This window comes from Hibiscus syriacus, unplaced genomic scaffold (genome assembly GCF_006381635.1).
Source record: "Hibiscus syriacus cultivar Baekdansim isolate YM2019G1 unplaced genomic scaffold, ASM638163v2 tig00111095_pilon, whole genome shotgun sequence".
Taxonomy (NCBI): Eukaryota; Viridiplantae; Streptophyta; class Magnoliopsida; order Malvales; family Malvaceae; genus Hibiscus; species Hibiscus syriacus.
The window spans coordinates 8,062,021-8,086,876 of NW_024062980.1; positions in this window are offsets into that span (position 1 = coordinate 8,062,021).

Genomic DNA, 24,856 nt, shown 5'->3' on the forward strand with positions numbered 1-24,856 from the left:
GAGGCCATGGTACAAATGAGTGAAGTTGCTAGATATGTTGGGGAACTAGCTGTTGAAGCCAAAATAATTGAGCATCACGTTGATCCAGTTTCTAAGTGCGGAAAGAAGGTGTCATGGTTAATGAAAGAAATTATAGAGCTCAATAGGAAAGCTATGCCTTATCTGTAGTTATGAATTATTATAAAGAAACTTTTGTATGCCGATGAAAGTTGTTCTATGACAGTTAACTTTTTGGGATCAATACCTTTTTGCATACCTACATTTTGTATACATTCATCATTCATTTCATGATTTCTTTATGAATATTTTTTTTATTAAGATAAAATTCATTAATTAAAATTTGGAAAAAATAATATTAAAAGATTTTTCAATCGCAGTTATTCTGGCCAAAAGAGAAATACAACATCACTACGGTACTAGACAAGCTACTAAGAGAATTATGGAGGATAAAATACAACGTATTGAGGAACAGCATAATAAAGAGCAAGCAGAAATGAGAATGAAGCTGGAGAAAATTGAAGCCAATATCGCAAATTCACAAGACAGCATGATGCAGAAAATAGAGGACATGTTTAAAAGACATGCTATCATTGGAAAAATGCCTGAAAATCCTGTATCTTTCGACCAAGAACCTATGTATCCTCTAGGTTTTCCACCAGAACCAATTTATCATTCTGGTACTACACCTATACAAATCAATGCTCGTACATCAGCATTTCAAGAAGCCAAACCACAGGAAAATCAACAAGTGGATCCTGCATCTTCAAGTAAAAATCCGCTTATATCAGATGTGAAAATAGGGGATTTTAATACTGAGCATTTAATCCCAGATTTGAATGAGCTGAATGAGAAACAAAAAGTAAATGAAGAATTGACCAGACAGATCAAGAGCTTAGAAGAACGAATGAAATCCGTGGAAATAACTGAATCATTTTATGGGTTTGATGCTAGTGAGTTGAGTTTGGTTCCAGACCTAATCCTTCCCATCAAGTTCAAGGCTCCCGAATTTGATAAATATGATGGTACTACATGCCCTTCATCCCACATTACTATGTTTTGTCGTAGAATGGCAGGATATGTGAAAGACGAGAAATTATTAATTCACTGCTTTCAGGATAGTTTGACAGGACCGGCTTTAAAATGGTATACTCAATTGACCAAAGCCAACATTAGATCTTGGAAAGATCTAGCTAAAGCATTTTTAGAGCAGTACCGCCACGTAACAGACATGGTTCCTGATAGATGGACTCTCCAAAACTTGGAGAAAAAGAATAATGAAACATTCAGACAGTATGCCCAGAGATGGCGTGACACGGCAGCCCAAGTTCAACCACCTTTGTCAGAAAAAGAGGCTACAGTAATATTTGTTCATACCTTGAAGGCTCCTTATTTAAATCATTTAATGGGGAATGCAACCAGAAATTTTGCAGATTTAGTCATTTCTGGAGAACTCATTGAAAATGTCTTGAAAAGTGGCAAAATTGAATCAAACGAGGGGTCTAGTTCCAAAAGACCTATGTACCGGAAAAAAGAGAATGAAGTCAACAATGCAAATTCTTACAACAAGGATTCATCGAAAAGTGTTACAATAACCCAGCCAAGGGTTAAGAAAGAGGAAACAAACACTAATCGAGCAGATTCCAGAGGATCTCGAAAGGAAAATGAAAGGTTGTCTTTTACACCTTTACCAGTACCATATGTTGAGATCTATGATTCACTGTTAAAAGCAGATGTCATACGACCCTATCCTTTGGTTCCCATACAACCACCATTCCCTCCTTGGTATGATACAAAGGCACACTGTGTTTACCATGAAGGAATCACGGGTCATTCTATTGAAAACTGTTTGGCATTCAAAAGGGTGGTTCAAAATTTGATCAACACTGGGAAGTTGGAATTCAATACACCATCTGCATCAAATCATCCATTGCCAAATCATGGAGATAAAAACGTGAATGCAATTCAGGAAGAGAACAGAAAGAAAGCAAAAACTGACATTTCTGAAATTAAATCTCCGTTTGTTTGGATATTCCAACAACTCTCTGTAGCCGGTATAATTCCACAACAATTCAGGCCAAAGCAGAATGAAGGCAAGAATTATTGTGAATATCATCAGGAGAAAGGGCATAAAATTCAACTATGTCCTGAGTTTAGGGATTTGTTGCAAAAATTGATGAACAATAGAGAAATAGAATTCTTTGAAGAAGAACCAGGGAAAAAAGAAGATGATGTTTGCTCATCAGAGGATTCTAAACCTAGTCAAAGAATAAATGATCCTGTGATCATTAATGTGAAATCATCTATGGCGATTCCTGCACCAATAAAGCCGAAAGTAGTTATCACCACTCCTCTACCATTTCCATACAAAGATACCCGTAGGGTACCTTGGAATTATACTACCAATGTTTCAATGGTAGGAGGATCTGTTTCTCTAGAAAAAACAGAAGAGAAAATACAGAGTTTGGGTACAACATCGACGTCTGAAGCAATAAGCGAAGTCGGTTTCTTTACAAGAAGTGGGAGATGTTACTCTCCCGAAACATCCAATGCTTCAGAACAAGTGAAAGCAAAAGGAAAAGCCATGGCAATACCTCAGAAGGTATTTGATGATGAATCCCCTCCAGCATTCAATGAGCCTGTGACAGAAAAACAAGCTCAAGAATTTTTGAAATTCCTGAAACATAGTGAATATAGTGTGGGTGAACAACTACACAAACAACAAGCGAGAATTTCTATTCTTGATCTATTGATGAATTCAGAAGCACATAGAAATGCTTTGATGAAAATTCTCAATCAAACATTTATCCCTGAAGATATATCCCTCAATAAACTTGATAGAATTATGGGACATATAGCCGCTGACAATTACATAACGTTCACGGATGATGAAATACCAGAAGGCGGAATGGGGTCAGTAAAAGCTTTGAACATCACGACACATTGTCATGGTCATGTGTTGCTAGGAGTATTGATTGACAATGGGTCCGCTCTCAACTTGATGCCTCTAGTCACACTTCAAAGAATGCCTCTGGATCAATCACACATGAAGAGTTATCAGAATGTAGTGCGAGCATTTGATGGTACTCAAAAAGAGGTGCTTGGGAAAATGGAAATACCGTTGTTAATTGGACCAGTCGTGTACAGTATTGACTTTGTGGTGATGGACATCCACCCTACATATAATTGTCTATTAGGGAGGCCATGGATTCATTCAGCAGGAGCCGTTCCTTCTTCATTACATCAGAAATTGAAATTTGTTGTTGATGGACAACTAATATGCGTCGGTGCTGAAGAAGAAATTATTGCGTTGGTAACAAGTGATGTTCCATATATCGAAACCAATGATGATGCTCTTGAATGCTCTTTCCGAGCTCTTGAATTTGTAAATGCAACCTTTATTGCAGAAGGAAGCAAAATTCCATATCCCAGATTGTCTGATTGCACCAAGATGACGGTACAACAAACTTTAGGCATCGGAGCTAAGGCTAGGAAAGGGTTAGGAAAGAATCTTCAAGGGATTTCAGTTCCTATCAGTATAAAGATGAAGAAAGATCGTTTTGGGCTTGGGTTTAAGCCCAATTTTCAGCAAAAGAACAAAGAGATGAAAATAAGATGTGAAGACAGAAATGCAAGGTTGAAAGGGAAAGAAATCATTTGGGAACACATGTTTTTTCCACAGTTGAAGACCACATTCAGATCAGGGGGAACAATTAATGTAGAACAGCAGCTTGTTGAAGCCTTTAAAGAAGAAAAGTTGACGAAAGATCAAGACATAGTTGAAGAAGCTATGAATGGATTATTTATCAACATGATCATGAATGACAACAAAACTGGCAAATACTTGGATAGGATTTGCCCATATTTTCATGGAGAAACACTCAATAATTGGACCACTGAAGATCTTCCTATAGTTTTTAATATTAACGCAGAGTAATATTCAGAACTAATCTTTATGTTTAGCTCAAAAATATGAAAACTTTTTGTTATCTTGTAAAAGAAATTATGTTAAATATAAGAAATTTTCTTTAAAATTTTCAGATGGCAATCATTCTTTACATTTTCTTACATTTATACATTTCATAAATTTACTATATTCTTTCGGAAATATGTCCGACTTAAATTTGCAGGTGTCACCGTGTTAATAGCAATTTTATTCCTAAATTTAATCAAGAGATAAATTTAGAGCAACCTATATGTCTGGAAGAAATCAATGGATGTGAGGATGAATTGGAATGTGATGTTCCTACTGAACTATTAAGATTGGTAGAAAAAGAAGACAAACAAATTCTACCCCACAAAGAAGAGATTGAGACTGTGAATTTGGGAACAGATGAAGAAATGAAAGAGGTGAAAATTGGTACTACTCTGACAATCCAGATAAAACAAGAATTGATAAATCTCCTTCAAGAGTTCAAAGATATCTTTGCCTGGTCTTATCAAGATATACCTGGTTTAAACACAGATATAGTGATACACAAGCTTCCAATCAATCCAGAATATAAACCGGTCCAACAAAAGCTCAGACGAATGAGACCAGAAATGTTGTTGCAGATCAAAGAGGAAGTGATGAAACAGATCAATGCAGGTTTCCTCCAGGCAGCTAAATACCCCGAATGGGTAGCCAACATTGTTCCCGTACCAAAGAAAAATGGAAAAGTTCGAATGTGTATGGATTACAGAGATCTCAACAGAGCTAGTCCGAAAGATAGTTTTCCATTACCCCACATAGACACATTGGTGGACAATACTGCAGGACATGCATGGTTTTCATTTATGGATGGCTTTTCAGGATATAATCAGATAAAAATGAATCCTGAAGACATGAAAAAAACAACATTTGTAACCATGTGGGGCACATTCTGTTATAAAGTGATGCCATTTGGATTGAAAAATGCAGGGGCAACGTATCAAAGAGCCATGGTAACTTTGTTTCATGACATGATGCACAGAGAGATTGAAGTATACGTGGATGACATGATTGCCAAATCCCGAACTGAAGAAGAACATATTCAAAATCTGAGAAAGCTTTTCCAGAGATTGAGGAAGTATCAATTAAAGCTCAACCCTGCTAAATGCACTTTTGGGGTAACTTCCGGAAAACTTTTGGGATTTGTGGTCAGCAAAAAAGGAATCGAGATTGATCCAGATAAAGTAAAAGCAATTCAAGATCTTCCACCACCCAATACAAAAAAAGAAGTTCGAGGCTTTTTGGGAAGATTAAATTATATATCTCGGTTCATTTCTCAATTAACTGACAAATGTGATCCAGTGTTCAAATTACTTCGAAAGAACAATCCTGAAGTCTGGAATGAAGAATGTCAAGAAACTTTGGATATTATTAAGAAATATTTATCCAATGCCCCCATTTTAGTATCACCAATGCCTGATAGACCATTAATTCTCTACTTGATGGTCTTCGAAAATTCGATGGGATGTGTACTAGGACAGCATGATGAATCTGGAAGAAAAGAAAAAGCTATTTATTATCTGAGCAAGAAATTTACCGATTGTGAAATTCGATATCCACCAATACAAAAATTATGTTGTGCTTTGGTGTGGACTACTCGAAGACTCAGACAATATATGTTATACCATACTACTTGGTTGATATCAAAACTTGATCCTTTGAAATTCTTAATGGAATCACCAGCTTTGACAGGCAGAATGGCTAGATGGCAGATGTTATTATCTGAGTTTGATATTGTATATGTCAACCAAAAAGCAATAAAAGGAAGTGTAATAGCTGATTTTCTGGCCAGTCGTGTATCAAATGATTATCAGCCTTTGAACTTCAATTTTCCCAATGAAGATTTGTTGTGCATATCCATGAATGAAGAAGTCAAAACAAATGATGCATTTGCAACTTGGAAGCTTTACTTTGACGGAGCATCCAATGCTTTGGGACGAGGAATCGGGGCAGTGTTAATTTCTCCCGAAAATGTTTATTATCCCCTTACAAGTAGACTGGAGTTCTTTTGCACCAATAATATGGCGGAATACGAAGCTTGTGCCATGGGATTGAAAGCAGCTATAGAAAGAAAAATCAAATGTCTCAAAATATATGGAGATTCATCTTTAGTGGTGTATCAATTACGAGGAGAATGGGAAACAAAAGATCCCAAATTGTTGGAATACCGAAATTTTACCCTCGAATTAGTGAAAGAATTTGAGAGAGTTACCTTCAATTATCTCTCTCGAGAAGAAAATCAAATGGCAGATGCTTTGGCTACATTAGCTGCTATGTTTCAAGCAACTAAGAAAGTTGATATGATGCCAATCAAAATGCAAGTATATGAAATTCCTGCACATTGTTATAGTTTGGAAGAAGAGGTAGATGGTAAACCATGGTATCATCATGATATCCTGCAATATATCAAAAATCAAAGTTATCCACCAAATGCATCGGAAATTGATAAAAGAACCTTGAGAAGAATGGCTGCTGGATATTTTCTTGATGGAGAGATTATGTATAGAAGAAGCAATGATCAAATGCTATTGAGATGTTTAAATACCAGCGAAGCTAAAAGCATCATTGAAGAAGTACACAGTGGAATATGTGGAACACATGCAAATGGTCTTTCCATGGCCAGAAAAATAATGAGATATGGATACTATTGGGCTACCATGCACACAGATTGCATTGATTATGCAAGGAAATGTCATAAATGCCAGATATATGCAGACAAGATTCATGTACCCCCATCTCATTTACATGTAATGACAGCACCCTGGCCATTTTCTATGTGGGGAATAGATGTCATTGGTGCAATCACACCAAAAGCATCGAATGTACATTGTTTCATTCTTGTAGCAATTGATTATTTTACCAAATGGGTTGAAGCTGCTTCATATGCCAATATTAAGAGGTCCACAGTCTGCAAATTCATAAAGAAAGAGATAGTTTGCCGGTATGGCCTACCAGAAAGGATCATTACAGATAATGCTCTGAACCTGAACAACAAAATGATGACCGAGCTTTGTGCACAGTTTAAGATCAAACATGCAAACTCAGTGGCGTATCGTCCAAAAATGAATGGGGCAGTTGAAGCAGCAAATAAGAACATCAAGAGAATCATTACAAAGACCACTGAAACTTACAAAGATTGGCACGAAAAGTTACCTTTTGCTCTATATGCATACCGAACTACTGTTCGAACATCTACTAGGGCAACGCCTTTTTCTTTAGTCTATGGGATGGAAGCAGTCTTACCAATTGAAGTTGAGATTCCATCGCTTAGAATATTGAGAGAAATAAAATTGGATGAATCTGAATGGATCCAAGCAAGATTTGATCAATTGAACCTTGTTGAGGAGAAAAGATTGAAAGCTATTTGCCATGGACAGATGTATCAAAAACGGATGATGAAGTCTCATGACAAAAAAGTACATTCAAGAGAGTTCCAAGAGGGTGATCTAGTATTAAAAAAGATCTTGCCTATACATAAAGATTTGCGTGGGAAATGGATGCCTAATTGGGAAGGGCCATACGTTGTAAAAAAGGCCTTTTTCGGAGGAGCATTGATCTTGGCAGAAATGGATGGAAAAATTCTGAGAAATCCAATAAATTCGGATTCTGTCAAGAAATATTATGCTTGAAAAAAAAGAAGAGAAAAAAGAAAAAAAGAGAAAAAAGAAAAAAGGGGGGTCAAGGTGAAAACCCGCGAAGGGCATCTTGTAACCAAAGGAAGGATTTGAGTTGAAAACCTGAAAAGGCGGCTCAAATGCAGGTTGATATTAGGCATCTGGCAATTGAACTCTCTTAAGATTTTGACAGTTTGGGAGAAACTTCACATCTACAAGCATTTCGACAACGTTTGAGATCTTCCAGACAAAAGCTTACATCATTTCTCTAAATTGTGTCAACTTGATTAATTTAGAAATACTTATGCTAATAATTTGTTGAGACATTTGAATTTTTATCATTCTTATGTTTGCCACAACTTTGAATACAATTCTATCTATTTCAAGTTCAATTTATTTGAGATTCAATTTATTTTCGAAAATTCAATTATTCTTTTATGAATTAACATAATTTTGAAATAATTTAAAGATTTCTGAATATCACTTTATGTTAATACTTTTAAATACATAGAATACAAAGTAAGCAAATCATCACCATCTTAAAGCCATGAACATTAAGATTGTTACACGGGATGCTACCGACAACAAGGTCGAATTCGACAAATTTACTCATCAATTGCTCCAACCGATCACCATTCAGTTCTTGTACATCTGTTTTCAAAGATATACTAAGACAGTAGAAGGCGATCTTTGCAGCACTGATTCCAGCAAAAAGAAACAAGACATTGATATCACTGTGAAACATGTCTCTATACAGATCCTTATGTATGGTTTTTAAGGAAACCTAGAAGTATTTCCACCTCATCAGGTTCAAGTGGAGCAACTTTATTCCTGCCAACCCATACTAGATTCCATTTTCAGCACTCATTAAGAACATACTTCTGGACACTCGAAGGTGGCTCATTGTCATAGGCTTCAAGAACCTTACAGATCCTTTCTGTCAATTTGGCACTTCCTGTACATGTTTATAAACAGTTCAACTTTGTTCTTGGATTCCAGGAAGGCCATCATTTCTTTGTCAATGGAAAAACATCAGCACATGGAGGAAGCAGAATAAAGAGAAAATCTGTTCTTAATTGGCAGAATTATGAATATAGCCCTTGTCAGTGTAGTAGCATGAAAATGTTTCGAATCTACAAATTATGGCTTTACATCTAATAAGTACTGTGATATCCCAGTCCAAACCTTAACTGGAATAAATGCAATGTGCTCATAGCATCTTCTGGAAGTGTTCTTTGAGTTATCTGATCTGGTTTGGCAGAACCAATCATTGAATTTAGAAGATGAATTTGCTCATAGCATCTTCTAGAAGTGTTCTTTGAGTTATCTGATCTGGTTTGGCAGAACCAATCATTGAATTTAGAAGATGAATTTGCTCATAGCATCTTCTGGAAGTGTTCTTTGAGTTATCTGATCTGGTTTGGTAGAACCAATCATTGAATTTGGAAGATGAATGTGCTCATAGCATCTTCTGGAAGTGTTCTTTGAGTTATCTGATCTGGTTTGGCAGAACCAATCATTGAATTTAGAAGATGAATTTGCTCATAGCATCTTCTGGAAGTGTTCTTTGAGTTGTCTGATCTGGTTTGGCAGAACCAATCATTGAATTTGGAAGATGAATGTGCTCATAGCATCTTCTGGAAGTGTTCTTTGAGTTATCTGATCTGGTTTGGCAGAACCAATCATTGAATTTAGAAGATGAATTTGCTCATAGCATCTTCTGGAAGTGTTCTTTGAGTTATCTGATCTGGTTTAGCAAAACCAATCATTGGATTTAAAAGATGAATTTGCCAATAGCATCTTCTGGAAGTGATCTTTGAGTTATCTGATCTGGTTTGGTAGGAACTACAGAACCAATCATTGGAATTAAAAGATGAACTGCATGATCATCTTCATTAAGAAGCTTCTTTTCAAGCTTCCTCTGCTTCTTCCTTTTCCACAAATCATAGCCCAAGTTTCGCCTTTGCTTATAACTGGGATCATTGCATAATGGCTTCCCATCTCTTACTGGAAGAAATGTGTCAGCAGCTTTAGCCATTTGAGCAGTACATATAAAATTTGTCAATTCTGCAATTGATGAATCTGGACCACATATCTCCATAGCTATTAAAGTTTCAGCCTCTAAGAATCCCATTTTTGTCAAGTATAACAGTTTATTCTCCTCATCAGAATCAGAATTCAAGATTTCTCGATATTAAAAGAACTATCGATATCTGTGAAATCATCTGAAAAGGTCACTTCATAATCAGATGAGTTGTTATCAGAATCAACATGTTGCCTGAATGCAAGCTTTTCAAGAGCCTATACTATTGAGTTTTATTCTCAAGAGGTTTTGTGACATTATATCTACATCTACATTTGTCAAAGATGATAGATTCTCTGATTTGAAGAAGAAAGATCTATTGGGTTTTTACAATTGAAGAAATACTCAATTCACCAATCTGAAATCAAATAATTTAACATTCATGCATCATATTTTAGGTTTTTGCAAAAATAGGTGCATTTTCATTCATTTTCATCCATGTTGAATTTTAACAGGAATTTCAAAGATTTTAGCAAAGATTCAAATCTATCATTTGATGGATTGACATTTCCAGAGAAAGTTCATAATAAGAAGAACTCATCTGAAGAAGGAAGAAGAAGTTCATAATGAGAAGAACTTGTTCAACTTTTTGCTCAAATCCATCATTTGATGGATCATATTTTCCAGAGAAAGTTCATAATAAGAAGAACTCATCTGAAGAAGGAAGAAGAAGTTCATAATAAGAAGAATTTGTTCAACCTTTTGCTCAAATCCATCATTTGATGGATCATCTTTTCCAGAGAAAGTTCATAATGAGAAGAACTCATCTGAAGAAGGAAGAAGAAGTTCATAATGAGAAGAATTTGTTCAACCTTTTACCTGAATTCATCAATTGATGGATTATCTTTTCCAGAGAAGTTCATAATGAGAAGAACTCATCTGAAGAAGGAAGAAGAAGTTCATAATAAGAAGAACTTGTTCAACTTTTTGCATAATTCTATCATAGAAGGAGATAGATTAGCATCAGCCTTTCTAGAGAAAGTTCATAATGAGAAGAACTCATCAAGAGCTTATTCAACCTTTTGAATGACTCTATCACAGAAAGAAAGAGGTCAACATCATCCCCAGCGGAAAGTTCATAATGAGAAGAACTCATTTGAAAGAAGAGAAGAATTTATTCAACATCTCCATTATGATAAGTGAAGCCAAATGGATAAAAAATTTTATTATTTTCATCTTTGCCCTATTCCTGTTAACACAAGAATGAGCAAAGAGGGGCAGCTGAAGATACTAATTTTTTTACCCATATTGATTTATTATTTATTTATAATTATAATATTATTATTATTATTAGTATAATTACTATAAAATTTTATTATTATTATAAATATTATTATTATGTATTATTAAATATATATATAGATATACATAATAATATTAAAAAATTACAGCCCAGTTAACCGGCCCAAACCAAACCGAAACCCTAAACATTTGGGTTTCAGTTAGGGTTCTCTAACCCTAGCCGCCTCTGCCTCCAGCGCCTCTGCCTCCAGCCGCCTCAGCCAACGGTCCAACTTCCAGCCGCCTCTGCTGCCAGTGCCACGCCTCCATCGAAGCCTCCAGAAGACCCAGATGGCCACCCACGTTGCTACTCTAGCAGTGAGTCACCACTGGAGTCCGGTGACTCACCGAACTCTATTCTTCGGACCGGTCCGAGATGAGCACCGTGATGGCTATAAAGCCATCACCCAACCTGCAAAGAAAATACACCAGAACAGAGACAGAGAGAACAACAGATCCCAGAGACAAAACCAAGAGCAAAAGATACAAATAGAGACCAATCACAACAACCAGCAACCAAAATAGAAGAAAAGGGAGGAGAAGCTTACCGAGGAAGCCCGACCACCGGAACCCTCCAAACGTCACCAACAACCTTTGAAAACCGAAGGTATTTTCCTAGATTTGCTCGATTGGGAGCTTTTTAGGAGAAATAACACCGGAACCGTCCTAGGACGGTCCGATCTACCCTTAATGTAAAATAAAATTTTTCGGCCACCGGATGCGGTTGCCGGCGGTGATGGTCACGGCGGCAGACGACTGCCGCCCGGTGACCGGCTTCCCTCCGATGAGGGAAGCTAGAGAGAGGCGAGAGAGTTTAAACTCTCTCAGTTTAGAGAGAGAGAGTAACTGAGAATGAGAGAGCTGGCCTTCGGGCCAACCGTTTGGACCTTAAATAGGCCTTCCCGAACGACGTCGTTTCGGGAAGGACTATGCGTATAATTAAATAATAGTTAAATCCCTCCGCAGCCATCAAATTTGTAAACTTTACATTTTAGTCACTAAATCGAGTTTATAATTTTTTAATCTAGATCTTTAATTTTAATTTTATTTATTTTTCCTTTATTAAAAATATATTTAGGATAAATAACAGAATTAATCCCTTATTTAATAAATTTTTAATCCCTGTTATATTTCTAATTTATTTTATTCTAATATCTGAATTTTAGATAATTTTTTTAGTCAATAAATAATAAAATAAAGAAATAGCATGTTTAATCCCTATAATTTTGATTAATTATGAATTAGGTTTTTAATTTACTTTTACTAAATTTAGTCATTTATTTTAATGTTTTCATTTATTTTACTGCTTTTAAATATATCGTTCTAGTTTATTTTTATTATTTTAATTTTACTTGTTTATATTTTTAAATATTTTTATGTATTCATAAATATATATATAATAAATAATTAATTTTTAAAATAATTATTTTAATATTTATTTTCAATATCGAAGAAATGACAGTCTAATACAACTGGATGTCCTATTCTGGTATTTAAATTTAATAATTAATTTTTTTAAAATTATTTAATTTAAATTAACATTTATCAATATCAAAGAAAAGAGCTGTCTTAAGGCACCTAGAAGCCCTTTTCAGATATTTTTAAATATTTTTTTTATAATTTTGAAATAATAGGATTATAAATTAAATATATTTTGAAATTTTTAATATTTTTAATAATAGAGACAATTTATAATTAAAAAGTACCAATTTTGGGCGTTGTAGGGGTGCTAATCCTTCCCTAACGTAATCGACCACGATCCCTTTTTATTATTAAAAAGAACGTTTTTTTGTTATAAACGCAGATCAGTTCATTTTTTAATTGGTGTTTTCTTAAAACTCTTTTAAAAATAATTTTAGGTATTCGACCTACCTGACCCAAAGGCCGATGGCGACTCCAAATTATTTTCAAAACCATTTATTCACATAAATTTTCCCGCCAAATTTAAAATTTTCGTGCCCTGACGAAAACCGGTTACGACAAACCCATTACATATCCATGACTAAAAGTGAGAAAAAAGTGAGAAAAAACTTGAAAACCCATTATGTATTTACCTGGAAATGGAACGATTGATTATGGACCTCTGAGTTGGCTGTTTGTGAGTGATGGTGGAAAGGTAATTGAAGAGTGAAGACGAACGAGGCAAGGTGATTACGGAGTACGGATCTGATGAGTGGTCGGTCGAAGTGAGAAAGCGAGACTGGGAGAGAGGCAAAAAGGGGAGAAAATTAGGTACCTGGGGGAGAATTGGGGGAAAGCTTAAACGGGTTAGTATTTGTTTGTTAGTAATAATAATATAAACATAAAATAAAATAAGAAATTGGATACCTGTTAAAAGAGATTTTGTGATTCAGACCCGATCCGAAAACCTAAAAAACGGGTCGAGTACTTGACCCGAAAATTCATTTTAATTTCATTATAAATACTGATAATTTTTGAATTGGATAGTCGAGTCGCTCGGGTCAGGTATTTTTTAACATCTATAATTAATTATATATCTTAGCTTTGGTTATCTGCCTAATTTGTTTACTTTAATGCTATTTGGATTGCCAAAAGTAATGGAACCATTCAGCTTTGAAAAAGTTCATTTTTTTGTTCTCATGAAATTAAAGGGAAAATGATTCAAAGGAGTATTGGTGCACTTTCTAGAGTTGTCTTGATCCCTTTAAGCCTGTAAACGAATCGAACGCACATGAACGGATGTATGTTTATGTTCGTTCATTTAATAAATAAACGAATACGAACATAAACAAACAAATTTTTTTTTGTCATGTTCGTTCAATAAGGAATATAACTTGTTCATGTTCGTTCATTAAGGAATATAGCTTGTTCATGTTCGTTCATTTAAATGATAAACGAACACAAACGAACGAACATAATAAATGAACATAAGCGAACAACACAAACACAAAAAATAAACTTATTCGAATACAACAAATGAATGTAAAAAAAGTAAACAACAAGAATAACAACTTAAAATTATTTAATATAACCTACAATTTTAGAGTTAATTTGTTCGAATACGAAAAAAACATGCATAAATCATAAATAAGTTAAATGAATATAATAAAGTCTTAAAGTTAATTTGTTCAACAAAACAATCTTCTTGAAATTCAAACAACTTCAATAATCTTCGTAACATATTCAACTTGCCATCTGTTCGAACATAAATAAACAAACATAAATGAACGAACATAAACGAACATATAATCGAACGTTCATGAACGTAAATGAACGAACGATCCCTTTGTTCGTGTTCTTTCATTTAATTAAACGAACTGAAAATGTTATTCATGTTCGTTTATTTAATAAATAAACGAACATAAATGAACTTCCCACTGCACGATTCATGAACGGTTCGCTCGCTGAACGTTTAGTTCATTTACAAGCCTACCCTGCAAAACCTTTGTTGGATTCATTAAGATCAACAATCATTTGACTCTTAACAGTTTTGCAGAATAATACCAAACAATATGCTGCTGTTGTTGGTTACCACGATTCAATCAGAATGGATAGCATATCATTGTTTTATGTTTTATTTGTTTTTTATAATATCATTTAAAGTACTATTAGATTTTATAATATGAGAGAAAATATTTTAATATATTTTAAAAAATAAAGCGCTAGTGATGTTATAAAGGGATTTATACAAAAATATAAATATGATATTTACTACCATATATACATTATTATCTGGCATGAATCAGGGGAGAGCCACAGCTTAGTGACATAGACACGCGTCGTTATTAAATTTAAATTTCTTTTAATTAATTATTTATTTTATTGATGATGTTTATTTTAAAATTTTTCGTATTTACTATAAAATTTTTGTGTCAATCCCTGAAAATTTTGTGTGGATATCTTAAAAATTTAAATTTTTTTTATTAATTACTTATTTTAAGTACTATGTTAATCCTAAAAAAAATATTTATACTTATATTATTTAAAAAATTTATGTTGTTAATATATATATATATATATATATATATATATATCCTTAAAAAAATATTTCAGATCCCCTCCGACAGCAAATTCCTGGAAACTTCCGCATCAAGACAATAAAGTGTTGAAGGAAGAAAAAAATTGTTTGAAATTGGACTACGTTTGCCATTAGCTGTGTGATGGCCAATCAGATTTGAAGACGTGGTGAAAACATTTACCAGTTACCACCCAATAGCCTTTGAACACATGCATTCATTTAATGAAATATTTAAAAACAGAGGTATCCCTTGTTTTATATTCCATGAGGAGGGCTTATTGTTTTGTTCGTGGAATCTTCCATTACTAAGAAAAATATTTTTTTTTTGTATTTTCATATTTGATTCATAAAAGTTTTACATTATCGAAAATATTTTTTTTTCAATAGTAGTATTTTTTTATTAAAATGGTAGAAATATCATTACTTCTAAATTCTTAAGTAATCTTAAATTTTCACCACTTTAGACAAGAATACCCTTGGACTAATGAATTTATTTTATAATAATCATTTTAAATTCTTATTTTTTATACTTTACTCAAAGTTATAAAATAATAATAATATAAAAAGATTTTGAATTACTAAAATATTAATAATTTTGAGAATTTAAAATATTTTATATTTTTAATATTCAATATTTTACCATTTATAATTTTATGGGATGAAAAAATAGTATTATTGTATAAATGTAATTATTTAAAATAATATTTTACTGCCACAATATTATTTTTTATATTATATTATATTTTATATAAATAAATATGATACTTATGAACATTATTTAAAAATATAAATTTAATATACTAATTATATATTAAATGTAATTTCTCCTCAAAAGTTAGATAGTATAACTATTAAAATATTTTTATAAATTTTCATTCAAATATTTATAAATTAATATTAAAGTTTAACTTTTAAAAAATATATCATAAGGAAAAATTGGTAAAATATGCATCCAAGTAATCTTATATTCTTCAAACCAAACACTATAATCTTACATTCCTGTTAAACAAACCAAACAAGGTAATACAATATTCTCGTAATAATGTTACATTCCAGTAATATTATTTCCAAAGATAATCTTACATTCCATAAAACAAATGTCTCCTTAAGAGGGGAGAAACAAAAGTTAAGAAAAGGTGGCGCCCTCAATCTATGGACCATACATATTGAAGTAAAGTATGCAATTAATATCTAAATTATATTTTTGATCTATTTTAATATTTAAATTTTTAATTTTATTTTAAAATCATACTTGTTTAAAATTTAATTTTTATTTCATTTTATTATATCATAATTAAAAATCTTAACGTGTTCAATACATAAATTATCAGTTTTGATCTATTTTACTACTTAAATTTTTATTTTAAAAAAACTAACGTTAACTTTTAAACAGAAGTAATGAATGAAATAACAACTAAACTTTAAATATGTTTTTGAAAAAAAAAATTGAACATTTACCCATTGAAGTATTAGGCACCCTGTTTTTGTCTGGTAGGCGGCAGCAGCAGCAGCCTACACGGGATAGAGAACGGAGCAGACAAAAACAACCCATGGCTCATCCCAAGAGCCAACGTCCCCATTTGCTTGGTCCCTTCGTTTAAACCCCCTCTTTCATTATGATATCACCTTTAGCCTTTTAACTCACTCGCTTAGATAACCATCATCCCTTTAAACTCGGCCCACGATTTCTTTCTCTGAATTGCCCCTTGGCTTCTCCATGCGCCGCTTCCCCCACATTCCATTCAATGATACTACAGATCAACCAAATACTAACACTAGAATATATTATTTCAATATTAAATATATGATTATTGTATAGATTTTTATTATTTTATCTATACTCATTTTTTAATAAATTTTTTAAATGCATTTTTATATATAAATGTTTTTATATGTAGCAAAATTCAGTGTATATTATACCATTCAATGACGATTCTAAATGTAGTTTGGGTATGTACATATTGACCCTGAATTCTGAATTTACTTTATTAATTACTTATTTTATTGATTTTATCTGTCTTGAAATTCTATTTGTATCCACCACCTACATAAATATTATGTTGTTAATATGTGTGTGTTTACTTTTAAAAATATTTTTGAATTTAACACTATCTTTAATTATACGTCTATTAATATAAAATTAGTTAAAAGTTGAATGATACTAACTTTGTTAAAATAAAGATGAAATATTATATTATTTGTTAATGAAATTTAATAATATATTGGTAAAATTATATAAATTCTTTAATTTATCAAAACAGCAAATATTGTTTTATTAAAGACTTTAATGAGCTCTTTATAAATTGCGTTCCTTATCTAAAATAATAATAATCCAAGTTATTATTTCTTTTAAAATTACGAAAATGGTGAAGTTCGAGCCCGAAACAAATAAGATGTCAATACTACTTAAGTACTTAACCACTGGAATGGTGATACTGTAGACAATACAAATTCAAATTCAAATTCAAATACACAATTGTATTATATTTGAAAACAAAGAAAAACCCTCAGTCAATTTGAACACACTTATTATTATTATTATTACTTAAAACACTAATTATAACGTAAATAATATTGCATTGGCTTAAGGATATAAGAAGTCTATTTTTTATAACAAAATTATTGAATCTCTTTTTTTTCTACTCAAATGATTTCTTAAAATAAAAAAAAAATTGATTATTTTGATTAATATTTTTGTCAATTATTATTATACTAATATAATCAATAACATTACACGAACCAACTTATTTTAGTATTTAAAGAAATCGTTGTTGTTTTTAGAGGTCACAGGATTTAACCACCAACTGATGCGTCAAGATGATTGAACGTTAATTATCAAATAATTTTAAAATATTTAAAATAAATACTGATTTATAATTACGTTAGCTTAATCAAAATAAAAATATAGTCAATAACACTGTTGATATAGCGGTCGATGTTTAAATTATAACCGTCCTTATTATAACTTTTTTGTATTTTTCTTTCTTTATCTCTCAAAATTCGTGGAAGAAAATGATTTATATGCTCATGCCCTGATATTTTTCAATACAGGCAGATTTATTGATGAAAAATGATATTTTTTAAAATGACTAATAACATGGCAGGTGGGTTAAATTGGTTGTTTTTAAGTTCGAGGGTCAAATTGATTTTTTTTAAAGTTTAAAAGTTTATTTGATTTTTCAAAATAAAACTATTTTAAATTAAAAATATATAAATATGAAAAATTAAATATAAAAATACCAACAACTGATAAATATGTACAGATTCTTTAAAAACATTAGTAGTTTAAAACATATTTTAAAATCACAGTAATAACCTCTAACCAAACACCGATATGTAATTTCCTAGAACTGCATCAATTAAGACTTAACTTAAGCACAAAGCAAATGAGCCACTCTAAGGTAGTACCATGGGGACAATGAGCCTACCCAAGGGTCTCCTTAGGTCCGTAAAAATTTAACAGCTTGATCTGAACTGAACCTACGTACTCCAGACTCCTACCCATACAATATCTAGTAGAAATTAGATTGAGCAGTAGCTTTAAAATCAAAATCATGATCCAATAGAATATTGTAAAAATGACAATGTAGTTATTTAAATCAAATGAATATACTCCATCTGTACACCAAAATACAGTCCTATACTAAGGGAGTGTCTTGGAGCCTTAGAGCCTACCCAAGGAATACCTTAGGGCGCTGTGGGGGTGCTAATCCTTCCCCACGCGTAACCGACTCCCGAAGCTAAATTTTGGTAACGTAGACCGTGAATTTGTCGTTTTAATTAAAATTAATTCTTATTTAAAATGACAACGTTTTTTGGTGTCCAATCACACCCTAATCAAAGATTGGTGGCGACTCCTCGAACCCTATGTTTTTATCGTAAAGGAATTCCCAATTTTTCGAAACGAGAGGTTTTCTAAAATCACATTATTTTTAATTAAAAATCAAACCTAAAGAGAAATAATTAAAAATGATGCTTTTTTCAAAATCTCGCTCGTTTCACATTAAAAATCGTTTCGACATATATCATGTTATATTGACTAAAAAAGTTCCTCTTAATTGGATAACTATTTTTTTATTTTTTTTAATTATATAGTTTCATGTTAATTTATAAAAAAATTAATTTCATAATTTTTTAAATTTTATTTTTTATAAGACTTTATAATATTTATTAAAATAATTTTTATAAAAATTTAGTGAAAAAAAATTTAAAAAGACACTTAGAATTAAATATAATTAGATGTAAATATATAAAATAAAATTTGTGTATGAATAACAAATTTAGATTTATATAAATAAAAGTCAAGTTAGAATTCGATGTAAAAAAGTAATAATATATATTTTTAATTTTTGAATGATTTAATTTTTATTTTTTGTATTATTATATTTAATCTTTTCAATTTTTTTATATTTTGAATTTAAAATATTTTTATTTTTTTAAAAATTAAATTAACCCTTAAACTTTAAAAAAGATCAATTTTAGATTTATATAAATAAAAGTCAAGTTAGAATTCGACGTAAAAAAGTAATAATATATATTTTAAATTTTGAATGATTTAATTTTTTATTTTTTGTATTATTATATTTAAGCTTTTCAATATTTTTATATTTTGAATTCAAAATATTTTTATTTTTTAAAAATTAAATAAACCCTTAAACTTTGAAAATATCAATTTGGTCTTCGAACTTGAAAAAACTCAATTTAGCCCACCTGCCACATCATCAGCCACGTTAACGATCATTGTGGACTACCATATCAACACTGTGGATTGCCACATCAACATCGTAACGGTCAACGACGTAAAGTGTCGGTCAAAGATGCATATTAGATTCTTTTTTATAAGTTTGAGGACCACATTAAATGCAAAAGAGACACCACATTGATTTTTTTTAGACAAGTACATGGGCCTCAAGTACCATTTTACCTAATATAAAGTAACTTTTGACATAAAAAATTATTATTTGAAACAAAAATTATTTCGTCAATTAATTTTGTCTTATTTTGGGAAACTCTCACGTGCAACAATTTAATATACAGCTAAGGAAAGAATCTACTAGAAATGTTATTTTTTTAACATTTCTGATAAAATTTACCTAAAACATTATTATTTTTATCGGAAATGTTATTATTAAGAGTTTTATCGGGTTTATTAACATATCTGATAAAACACTACTTAAAATATTATTTTTTCTATCATATATGTTAATATTAAATACTTTATCAGAAATATTAAAAAACATTAATATTTTAGATGCATAACTTCACCATATTTTTTCCAAAAATGTCGGGCTGTAATAATGCTTCAATTCTGCTTGCGTTACATCAGTAATTACATATGACTTTTGAAGAGGAAAAATCCAAAATTCCGTACCCAATTTGCAAGTTGACAAATAATTTATCATTTTAAAATAAAATGTATTACGATAGTTTAGATTCTTACAATAAAAAATCCACTCGAATATTTTATGGATAATTTCAGTCACAAAGATTGATAATTGCCGTTTTAGATATTTTGGTAAGAAATGGTAAAAGAAAAATCTACCCCCAATGGTTTTAGACCATTACTTTTTAGTATCTTTCCGAAAGATGTGACAATATGTTGGACTTTTTTGTATAAATATTTTAATTTTTATATATAAATGAATTGAAAGTTAAAAAATTTATTATACAACACAAATTAAATGATTTTAGTGATAAATAAATTATTATTATTCCTTGTGATTTTAAATTCTAGCACCAAAAATATTATAAATATGAGTATTCAATATTAAATAATTTAAATATTATATTTAAACATATAATACTTTGTACTTACTCATATTAATAAAAAATAATTATACAAAATTAATGAATAGAATTTTTACTTTACCCTACTAATGGAACAAAATAGTCAATATACGAGAAATGGTAAACTACGACCAATAGAGGGAAGGAATCAGTATTCCGAACATAGTAATGACAAAAAGAATAAGAGGTCCTTGAACTTTAAGAAAAAAAATCAATGTGGCCCCGTATTATTATTTTTTTCAATATGACCTCCAACTCATAGAACAAACTCAATGTAACTCTTTCACCAATGTTTTTCATAGTTTGACTGTTACGCACTGATATAACAGTCCATCTACTACGTTTGAGTTTTTAATTTAACTCATCTGCCATGTTATTCGCATCAAATACCATGGATTGTCATGTCAACACAATGAATTGTCACGTTAGCACTGTGAACTGTCATATCAACACAATAACGGTCATCGACAAAGAAAATAGTGACCAAAGGGTCACATTGGACTTATTTTCTAAATTGAAGTGTCACATTAAGTTAAAAATAATACGAGTGCTATATTAGTATTTTCTAAAGTACAGAACGTCTTAGGCATTTTTACCTATATTAATCTTTCCAGTGAAAGTGATTATGATAACATTTTTAAGAAAGAAAATCTTGGTTAGTTCTTGTTTTTAATATAAAATCATGTTTACATGGAAAAAACATCTTTAAAACGAAATAAATTAATAGTCAATGAGCTGAAAACAGTTAACACGATGTATTTATCGTCTGTAAATGTGTGATATTATAATATATTTAGGGATGGCATGGTACCAAAACTCGATGGGTTTCGACTCGATTCGATCCGATCGGGTTGGATCATATTTTTTAAAATGTAATGTTTGAGTCGGGTCAGATTTAGGTTTATAGTAAAAAATACCCTATCCGACCCGGAAAAATATAATTTTACCTTATATTTTAGGAATAATTACAACAACACCCATATATATATATATATATATATATATATATATATATATATATATATATTTTTTTCATTTAATCACTGTTTTTATTAAATAAAAATAATATTTTTTATTATTTCAGATAGGGTCGGGTCAGGTTCAGATTTTATCTCAAAAACTCAGGTCAGGTTCGGATCGGATGGAGGGTATATATTTTCGGGTCGGTTCGGATTGACCCAAATCCGACCCATGTCCAAAACCGCCGAACCGTTCAAACCAGACCGGCTGAAAACCGGAAAAACCGGGAAAAACCGCCAATTTTGTTTTTTTTTAAAATTAAATCAAACGAAGTCGTTTGTTAAACGAGCCAAGTCGAACTCGAGTATTGCTGAGCTCGACTCGAACTTGAAAACTTTAAAAGTAAGCTCAACTCGACTCAAACTCACGAGCTAAAAATTATCAAGTTCAACTCGAACTCAAAATATAATATTGAAACTTGAACTCGAAAAGGTTTGAACTCAAAAAAAATTTAGAAGCTCGATTGAAGCCTAAAATTCGAGCTTGATTGAAGTGAAAGAATAGTTCACTCAATGCTCACCAAAAGGCTCCATGATTTTGAATGCCAAATTATCTCTATTATTTATAGAAGTTAGTTGGGATGCTCTTCTATGTTTCTTAGCTATGTGAGATTGTTTTGTTCTCATATTTTTACTCTTTAGACTTTTGGGATGCTCTTCTATGTTTCATAGCCATGTGGATTATTTAAAAAAAAAAAATTAAACCAAACAATATCATTTTGTTATGATTTTTTAGCCCCAAATTTATTTTTTAATTATAGTTATATAATTATATTTATTATTTAATATGTTTTACCTTAAATATTATGTTGTAGTTAATTTGAATCATTTTGTTTCACTTGATTTTATGATTTTTAACTTATATATGTTATGACTTGCTTTGAATATGACTTGTGATATAAAAATATATTTTTTATTAAATATTTTTGGTATTTTTATTTAATTTTTTTAATAATTATGACGTCGTCCGATTCTTCCGACCGGTCGAACCGATTCGACCGATTAAACCAGTGAACCGATAGCATGATCGGTTCGCTAACCAGTCCGATTTTGAAAACCATGATCGAAAGGAAAGTGTAGTTAATGCTTTTCCTTTTCATTTTATTCAAATAATGTACTCCCAGTAAATAAAGATTTTTTTTCTTTTTTGTTATGGTAATATGACAAATGTTAGCAAGTAATCAACGAGGTAGATATAAATAAAAGGGTGAAAGCAGTCCCTCTACTTTCATACAGAATGCAAAAAATTGTCGTAGCCGTCGTTTAGGTAGGTCTGAAATTGGGCTTCGACTTAAAAAACGTTATAGTCGCCACCGATCATTTATTTTAAGAACAAAATGGGTTGATCGGATACCTTGATTTCTTACTTGATCTGCATTTTACCAAAGATATGTCGGATTCGGAAGTCGGTTACAGTCAAGGAAGGATTAGCACCCTTGAACTGCCCTTTCGGTACTAATTAATTTTCAGTTGTCTTAATTATGAAGATTGTAACTTAAATTAAAAGGTAAAATTTGATCCAAATTACTTACCTATAATAGATTCAAAAGCGTACCCTCAAGAAGTCAAGAAAAGTGTAAGATAGAGAAAAATGCATAATCGAATTAAATAAAAATATGCATGCTGAGGATTTAAAAGAAATAAAATAGAACAAATGGCCTATTTCGAATATACAGTAAGTAAAAGGTCTCTTGTATTAAAGCCAAAAGAAAAGAAAACATAACAATACTAATTGCGAGGTTAAATATAAACATTTACTAAAATAAAGAAAAGAAATAAAATAGATTAGCACCCTTGAAGTGACCTTTTGGTACTAATTAATTTCCAGTAATCTTAATTAAGAAGATTGTAACTTAAATTAAAAGGTAAAATTTGATCCAAATTACTTACCTCTAATATATTCAAAAGCGTACCCTCAAGAAGTCAAGAAAAGTGTAAGATTGAGAAAAATGCATAATCGAATTAAATAAAAATATGCATGCTGAGGATTTAAAGGAAATAAAATAGAAAAAATGGCCTATTTCGAATATACAGTAAGTAAAAGGTCTCTTGTATTAAAGTCAAAGGCCATTTCGAATATACAGTATGTAAAAGGTCTATTGTATTAAAGTCAAAAGAAAAGAAAACATAACAATACTAATTGCGAGGTTAAATATAAACAATTACTAAAATAAAGAAAATAAATAAAATAAAAACCCAAAAAATAGTTGGATAAATAAATATATAAAAAATAAATAAAAAACAAAAAAACAATAATAAAAGACTAATCTAAAAAAATGAAAATAATAAAAATAATAAAATGAAAACAAAACAAAACAAAATAAATAGAATAAATAAACAAAATAAAAAACTAAGGGAAGAAATAATGGAATTTAAAAACAGAAATAAAAGAAATAAAATAGAAAATAAAATAAAATAAAATAAAATAAAAAAGAATAAAAGTAATAATACAATGTATATATATAAAATGTAGTATCAAACAAATAAAATAAAAGATATATATATATATAATGTTAGAAAAGGAAAATAATAAAACAGAAACAAACAAAAGGTAAAATAAAAATAAAAATAAAATATATATACAAATATTAACGTTAAAATAAATAAAATAAATAAAGGAGGAATATATATATTATAATAATAAAGAAAATAATATATATAAAATGTAATATTAAATAAATAAAAAAGTAAAACCTTGAGTTCAAAAGAGGACTAATTATAAGAAAAACAAATTGGGAGACTAATTTTAAAGCAATTTGGGGTAAAATTCAATTTTCGGGGGCCAAATAAACGTTTAGAAAACACAGGGGGACCAAAAATGTAATTAGCCCTCTTTTTTGGTAAAACACATGGATCCTAGGATCCGCAAGTCGGGTCATCGGGCTTCCACGGGTCACGTATAAAACCCATTTTTCAAAAACAATTTTCATTTTCTCCCCTTATTTCAAAACAGATCAAACCGAGCCCTAAAGAAATTCTCTCTCATGTTCTTGGTGTTCTTCATTTGATGAAGAACACCGCCGTCCAACCCAGAAACCGGCCAATTACCACCTTGCCGACCGCCGTTCATAGGTGGGAAAACCCCACCTTTTTTACACCATTTGAAAGCCCATTCCATCCCCATAG